General features: G+C 49.4%; 1 long non-coding RNA gene across 1 annotated transcript; it reads right to left on the bottom strand.

Moving 5' to 3' along the window:
- Positions 1–2,543: 2,543 nt before the first annotated feature.
- Positions 2,544–2,863, bottom strand: LOC111947458 (uncharacterized). Its single transcript, XR_002873300.2, has 2 exons — positions 2,719–2,863; positions 2,544–2,653 (listed from the first exon to the last, which is right to left on the bottom strand). It is a non-coding gene; the product is annotated as an uncharacterized LOC111947458 (long non-coding RNA).
- Positions 2,864–8,226: the final 5,363 nt, after the last annotated feature.

Here is an 8,226-nt window from a genome sequence, read left to right as displayed (position 1 = left end):
CTAAAAAAGTCTTAAGAAAATATAAATATCTTTGTTTCAAAAAGGTTAAGAAAATAACTGTAGTTTGAGAAAACATGTTATAGATTTTATTTTTTTAATTATTGGAAAAGCCACGGTCACATATGCCAAAATACCAGTTTTTCTGCACATGCTGCAGGTGGCCATGCATCGGCACGTGTATCAGGCAGCGGCAGTTACATTTTTCACACGTCCCAAGGCAACGTTTCAATATAAAGTTCAAATTCAACGGCGACTGGATGATTCGTCGACCTCGGGAAGCCACCGCCCTGCCACGATTTAGAGGTGGCGCGATGGTAGTACTGTAACAAGAATGTTCTCTCTCATTTTTCATTCACACAAACTCCCTGAGCGCACTGAGGACCATTGTGAGCGACACCCTTACACACACCCATGCACTCTCACACCTAGTGACAATTTAGAGTAACCAATTAAGCTATGCAGCATGTTTTTGGACGGTGGGAGGAAGTCGGAGTCCCCAGAGAAAACCACGCATGCACCGGGAGAACATGCAAACTCCACAAAGAAAGGTCCCCCGTTGGTGTTCTGATTCAGGTCCCCCCAGCCGGGACTTGAACCGGGGGCCTTCTTGCTGTGAGGCAAGAGTGCTGTGCTCATGAATTTGAGTTTGTAAGTGTTCTTGAATGTTCTTGAGAATGTGCAAGCAGGGCGCGATGGCACAGGTGCACAGGGAACATAGCCGCAGGCAGGCCGGTACCATTTGATATGGACGGCCGCCGTCTGGAGACAGTTACACATCGTCCAGTCAGAGCTGCTGCCGGCTGGCGATCCGGCTGGGACTGCCCAGCTGTTACCCGATTTCGTAAAGACGTCATCACCCCCCCTGACTGAGCTGTTGCTGGACTGCTTTTGGCAGTCTGGACTGCTGGACTGCTGTTTGTAATCATGACGACGCCAACAGTCTTTAGAAAAATCTGACGGCGGCAGCTAATCTTTAGCCTTTAGTAGATCGTGCTGATACCTCCCCATCGCCTGGTGGCAGTTGGAAAATCTGCTAATGTGATACACATTTTCAGCTATTATTAACTCTTGTGCTATCCTAGGCACTTTTAAGTAGGGATGGTGGTGCTGGTGGTTGGGGAGTACAATTATTCAGCAGGTGTGGTTTTTAGTGGTGGCCTGTGATAGAACAATGAACTGTCCCAGGCGTACCCTACATTCACCCTGAAGCAGCAGCACCCCACCCCCCGTCCAGGTATAAGACCGAGTGGGAGCAGAGGATAGATGGATTTCAGTTTAGTCACTCAAAACTTAAGCTAAACAGTCCCAACAAGTTGACTGCAATCAATCTTTAAGACTTTGCTTTTAGAAAAATATAGAAAAGATTAAAAATAAGGTTAGCGATGACTCTTGTTCGTATTCAATCATAACAAAACACTGAATTAGAGTCCAAAACATTATTAGAAAAACAATACTGTTATATTATAAAACATATATTAAGGCTGATAGGCAGTGTTGAAAGTAACTCGTTACACAAATTAATGCATCGTAGCAACACACTTTTTGTTTTAATCAGACAGTGTAAGACAATATTAATAATTATTTTATAATTTTTACTTTATTACATGTTCAGTAACGTTTGTATTAAAACAGCTGTACAGTTTCAGGCAGCAAGAAAGAAAAATTGCAGGAAAAAATGCTTTTTTGTTACTGCTTTAGACACACTTTCATATTATGTTTGTGTCCGTCATTAACACGTTCCCGCCTCAACCTGTCATTTATGGACGCATGGGTAGGGACCCCTACGGTGGCCCTGAAGTGCAACTCACATCAACCCGTCACTTGATGAAAAACATCATTAAAATCACAAAATTCCTGATATCAACACGTTTTTGAAAACAGAAGGAACTTCTGGAAAACAAAATGAAATGTTAGAAAAACAACTCGATAAAAAGCCGGAAAAGGCAGCGACAATAAGCCATTTTTGATTGGATGATGGCGTCCAGCTTCGCTTCATGTCTAATAACTTTTGGTTGACATTTTCCAGTTTCTCATTTTGTTTCGTTGCGTCCGTATGTGACAGGAAGGGGTGACAACGTGTTGCCCGCATATGTTTGGTCCTTTTCCTATTTATCCTGTTCTTGTAAACCAGGGGGAGTCATTTTATCTTATGTTTACCTGGCAGCATCAGTGCCTTAGTCTTTCTGAGACACGCAGGTATCTGCTTCTCTGTTTTGTTTCTGTTTTAAGTGAATGGATTCATTAAAAGCCCTTATCTGAATGTGAATTACAGTTCTCATTTTGTGTTATGCTCTCTGCTTGTCACGGTGCCCCCGGCCGGGTCCTCCTCATCAGCTCCACCTGATGCCTCCAGCTGCGCCTCCTCATCCTCATCAGCCAGCAGACTCTTAAGGAGACCACGGACCTGTAACCGACGCTAGTTCGTTGTACTCCTATGGTGCATCTCCTGGCCTCTCATAGATTCTGGCCCTTGCCTGTCTCTTGCTTACCACTAAACTGCTTTTGTCTCCACATTCATTCCAGGACCTCGCTTACCGGAGGAGCATACCTGATCACGGGTCACCTCTCGCCGTCTCGCTCGGACGTTCTCCAACCCCAGTCTCGGATCACGCGGTTGCTGCCAACAATACCCTCCAACCACTCCTTGGACAATCTGGAAGGATACTGGAGCTCAAGTCCATCCTGACCTTTTCTAATTAAAAACCTCATTATTCTCACCTCACTGCCTGCCGAGCCTCCTTCCGGGTTCCAGCACCTGAGTCGACCACGCTTGCTAATCATGACAGAACGAACTAGCCATTCCTCCGACTCAGCTGACCCGGAGGGACTCCGCCTTGCCATCGCTCAACAAGGTATGTTGCTCAGTCGTCAGTCTGATGCCCTCTCACAAATGTCCGCTGCTCAACAGGAGTTATTCCGCCGCCTGGACAGCATCACGCACACCCTAGCCGGATTTTCGGCCCAAGCTTCTAGCCCCATCGCCGCTGCTACACCTCCCGCTTCGGATGACATCACCACCGTCACTTCCGTCTCCCCGGAGGAAAACATCCGGTCGCAGCCGGAACCTTTTCACGGTGACGTAGAAGCATGCGGTGGTTTCCTATTACAGTGCCGACTGCTCTTTCAACAAGCACCCCGGTATTATCATTCAGATCAGAGCAAGATTTCCTTAGTTGTCAATTCCCTCCGCAGCAAAGCTCTTCAGTGGGCCCAGGCCTTTTTGGCCACCCATCCACTCTCACATCTCCCCTTTGACCGCTTCATAGGTGAATTTCAACTAGTTTTTGACCAACCACGCAAACAGGAGGAAGCGACCCGGCGGTTACTCAGCCTTAAGCAGCGTAACCGTCCGGTGAGCGACCACATTATAGACTTCCGGATTTTGGCGGTTGAAGCGGGCTGGCCGGACATTGCCCTCAAGGGTGTTTTCTATCAATCCCTGAATGACAAAATCAAAGATCACTTATGTACCCAACCCGAAGCGGATACTTTTGAGGAACTTGTGACCGCCGCGCTCCGCTCTGACATACGGCTCCGTGAGCGCCAGGCAGAACGGAGTTTAACCACACGCCGGCCTTCCTCTGACGTTCCTCACCGTTCCTTTCAGGTTCACCATCCTACGACCGCTGGCGCTGACGCCTCTAGCAGCTTCACTGACGAACCCATGCAGATAGGACATTCGAAACTCTCTCCTGCTGAAAGGCATAAACGCCGCAACGAGGGATTATGTTTTTATTGCGGAGATGCCAGCCACACTGTTTCACATTGTCCCATCCGTTTAAACTCCCGAACCCCTCGCTAAGCGACAGGTCGCGAGGGGACCTGTCGGAAAAGACCACAGAGCCTTTCCTGTTCATGCCTGTCAAGTTTTCATGTCTGAATCATGTCCATGAATGTAATGCCTTAATTGACTCTGGAGCTGAACACAGCCTCATAGACTCTAATCTCGTTCGTCAACTTCAACTACCGGTTGAAGCTCTAATCACTCCCGTTAAGGCTGCCGGTTTGGGGGGTAAATTACTCTCAAAAATCACTCAACGTACGGAACCTATTCAGCTGATTTCGTCCGGTAATCACCGCGAGTACCATCAGTTCTTTATTACCGACTCTCCTCAAACCCCGGTTATCTTAGGGTTTTCCTGGTTGCGCCAACATAATCCCCAAATAGACTGGTCTAAATCCCGGGTAGTTAACTGGAGTACCTTCTGCATGGCTAATTGTTTACATTCTGCTCTTCCCACCTCAGGCGCTGCCAAATTCCCAGAACAGGAGGATGTTGACTTGTCTAAGGTTCCATCCTGTTATCATGACCTCAAGACCGTGTTCAGTAAGTCTAAGGCCTGTGCTTTACCACCTCATAGGCCTTATGACTGCGCCATTGAACTCCTCAGTGGAGCCCCCCTTCCCAAGGGTAGGTTATTTAATCTGTCTGGACCTGAGAAACTCTCCATGGAGAGTTACATTCAGGAGGCGCTCTCTCTCGGTCACATCCGCCCTTCCACGTCTCCTGTTGGAGCGGGATTTTTCTTCGTTGAGAAAAAGGATAAGACCCTCAGACCCTGTATTGACTACCGAGAGCTAAACCAAATAACGGTAAAGGATAAATACTCTCTTCCCCTTATTTCTTCCGTCTTCGACTCCGTCCAGGTAGCCAACATTTTCACGAAACTAGATCTGCGTAACGCATACCATCTCGTTAGGGTTCGAGAGGGGGACGAGTGGAAAACCGCCTTTAATACCCCTCTCGGACACTATGAATACTTAGTCATGCCCTTTGGTCTCACCAACGCCCCTGCCATCTTTCAACGGCTCGTAAACGACGTCCTGCGGGACTTTCTTAACCGCTTCGTCTTCATCTATCTGGATGATATCCTCATCTACTCCAATAACCCAGTTGAACATCGTCATCACGTCCGGCTTGTCCTCGAGCGTTTATTGGAGAACAAGCTTTTTGTTAAATCCGAAAAATGCGAGTTCCATGTCGATTCTGTAGCGTTTTTAGGTTACATTCTCGAGGCTGGCCAAATCAAACCAGACCCTTCAAAACTACGAGCCGTGTCTGAGTGGGAAGTTCCCCAGTCTCGCAAAAAACTACAACAGTTTCTGGGTTTCGCCAACTTTTATAGGAGATTCATAAGAAATTATAGTAGCATCGCAGCCCCACTCACTCAGCTTACCTCCATCAAGGTTCCCTATGTTTGGAACAACGCTGCTGACTCTGCCTTCCATGAACTTAAAGAACTGTTTACTTCAGCCCCCATCCTCATACAACCTGATCCTCACAAGCAATTTATTGTTGAAGTAGACGCCTCGGACTCTGGGGTAGGGGCTGTGTTATCCCAGCGTGAATCGCCTTCCGGCAAACTCAAACCCTGTGCCTTTTTTTCAAGAAAACTCAATCCTGCTGAGCGTAATTACGACGTCGGCAACCGGGAGCTACTGGCCATCAAGCTGGCACTGGAGGAATGGAGACATTGGTTGGAGGGGGCTGAACAACCGTTTATTGTGTGGACTGACCACAAGAACCTGGCCTACCTCCGTTCAGCCAAGAGACTCAACTCCAGACAGGCCCGTTGGTGTCTGTTTTTCGACAGGTTTAATTTTACCATCACCTATCGTCCAGGCAGCAAAAACGGCAAACCCGATGCCCTGTCCCGAAAATACAGCACCACCGACGGATCTGCTACACCACCCATTATTCCGGACTCTCTATTTGTGGGCAACCTCACGTGGGACATAGAAGCGAGAGTGCAACAGGCCCAAGGTGAGAAACCCGATAATACTAACTGCCCGCCTGGTACCCTGTTTGTACCCGATAGGCTCAGGTCTGATGTCATCACCTGGGGCCATTCGTCTAAGATCGCTTGCCACGGTGGGGTTCGCCGCACCCTCATGCTCCTTAAACGCCGTTTCTTCTGGCCTTCCATGGAAAGCGACGTACGCGAATACGTCTCTGCCTGTACCACCTGTGCCAGGGCCAAGTCATCCAACTCACCTCCTGCTGGTCATCTCCATCCTCTGTCTACGCCCAGCCGACCCTGGTCACACATCGCCGTTGATTTTGTCACTGGACTGCCTCCTTCTCATGGTTACACGGTCATTTTTACCATCATTGATCGTTTTTCTAAATCTGCTCATTTCATTCCCCTCTCTCAACTGCCCACAGCCACCGAAACAGCCCAGATCCTGATTAATTTTGTTTTCCGTCATCATGGCATACCATCCGACATCGTGTCTGACCGGGGTCCACAGTTCACGTCCCAGGTCTGGAAGGCCTTTTGCTCCGCCCTCGGGGCCTCCGTCAGCCTCTCGTCGGGGTATCATCCCCAATCTAACGGCCAGGCCGAAAGGGCCAATCAAGAACTTGAGGCTTCCCTACGCTGCCTGGTGGCCCAGAATCAAGGGGATTGGTCGGATTACCTCGTATGGGTGGAATACGCTCACAACAACCATCCTTCGGCAGCGACGGGTATGTCACCTTTCGAGGCATCGTTGGGTTACTCACCACCCTTGTTCCCTACCCAGGAGCTCGATCTGGCGGTGCCCTCCGTGCAGTTCCATCTCCAGCGCTGCCAGGAGGTTTGGCACCAGGCTCGGACTGCTCTCCTGCGTTCCAAAGAGAGTAACTGCCAGATCGCGAATCGTCACCGAGTGGTGAGTCCCTCTTACCAGCCAGGGCAACAGGTGTGGCTCTCTTCTAGGAACATTCCTCTCCAGGCAACCTCTCGTAAATTGGCTCCCCGCTACATCGGGCCTTTTCCCATCGACCGTGTAATCAACCCCAACTGTGTCCGCCTCAAGTTACCTGCTGCCCTCAAAATCCATCCTTCATTTCATGTGTCCCAAGTCAAGCCTGTCCACCAAAGCTCCCTTTGCCCGCCGTCCGCTTCCCCTCCACCCGCCCGGCTCATCGATGGCGCCCCGGCCTACACCGCCAGCCGGGTCTTGGACGTTCGGCGCCGGGGTCGTGGATACCAGTACCTGGTGGACTGGGAGGGTTATGGCCCGGAGGAGCGGTCGTGGGTCCCGCGCTCCTTCATCTTGGATCCCTCCCTCGTTGACGACTTCTTCCGGGCCAACCCCGATCGCCGCCCTGTTCCGCCTGGAGGCGGTCGTTGGAGGGGGGGTACTGTCACGGTGCCCCCGGCCGGGTCCTCCTCATCAGCTCCACCTGATGCCTCCAGCTGCGCCTCCTCATCCTCATCAGCCAGCAGACTCTTAAGGAGACCACGGACCTGTAACCGACGCTAGTTCGTTGTACTCCTATGGTGCATCTCCTGGCCTCTCATAGATTCTGGCCCTTGCCTGTCTCTTGCTTACCACTAAACTGCTTTTGTCTCCACATTCATTCCAGGACCTCGCTTACCGGAGGAGCATACCTGATCACGGGTCACCTCTCGCCGTCTCGCTCGGACGTTCTCCAACCCCAGTCTCGGATCACGCGGTTGCTGCCAACAATACCCTCCAACCACTCCTTGGACAATCTGGAAGGATACTGGAGCTCAAGTCCATCCTGACCTTTTCTAATTAAAAACCTCATTATTCTCACCTCACTGCCTGCCGAGCCTCCTTCCGGGTTCCAGCACCTGAGTCGACCACGCTTGCTAATCATGACACTGCTTCTGCAGGTTTTTACAGAGACAGTAGCTTATAATGCAAAAGTGATGTAACTCTTGCAATTCTAAGACAGTAATTTTGTGAGGTCAATGATTACTTTTGAAAAACATTGACAAGGAATATGTAATGAATTACAGTTTGACAGTAACTTGAACAACAGTGGTCATAAATGCATGCAAGTGAACCAGAACTGCTAGTCATTTGGGAGCCCAAAGCAGATACATCATGTGGACGACAGTGGTCGTGCGAATGAACATTCTCACCTTAAGGTTTGTGTCACACCGCCTCTAGGTACATTTTGCGCATTTTCCACGTTGAAATGTTGGTCTTTATTGATCCATGCGTGGTATATGGATTTCATGAGTGTTTCTTGCGTTCGTCGCTGTGTGCAGTTGTTCTTAGAAGGTTTTGGCCGACGTTTTTTTGCGTTAATTTGCTTTAGAGCTGTTCAAAATTTTGAGTTGGTTGAGAGTTACACAGTTTATGCGTATTTAACTCTGGTTGATAAAAAATAATTACGAGATTTTTGCGAGATGCATCCAGAAATCTCCCCCGTGAACCGCCACCTTAACGTGGTGGGGGAGTTTGAGAGCTCGGGTGATCCCAGGA

This window comes from Oryzias latipes, chromosome 18, assembly GCF_053564925.1.
Source record: "Oryzias latipes strain Hd-rR chromosome 18, Olatipes_Hd-rR_3.1".
Taxonomy (NCBI): Eukaryota; Metazoa; Chordata; class Actinopteri; order Beloniformes; family Adrianichthyidae; genus Oryzias; species Oryzias latipes.
The sequence above is the reverse complement of the archived record's forward strand: the minus strand, read 5'-3'. Positions and strand labels throughout refer to the sequence as shown.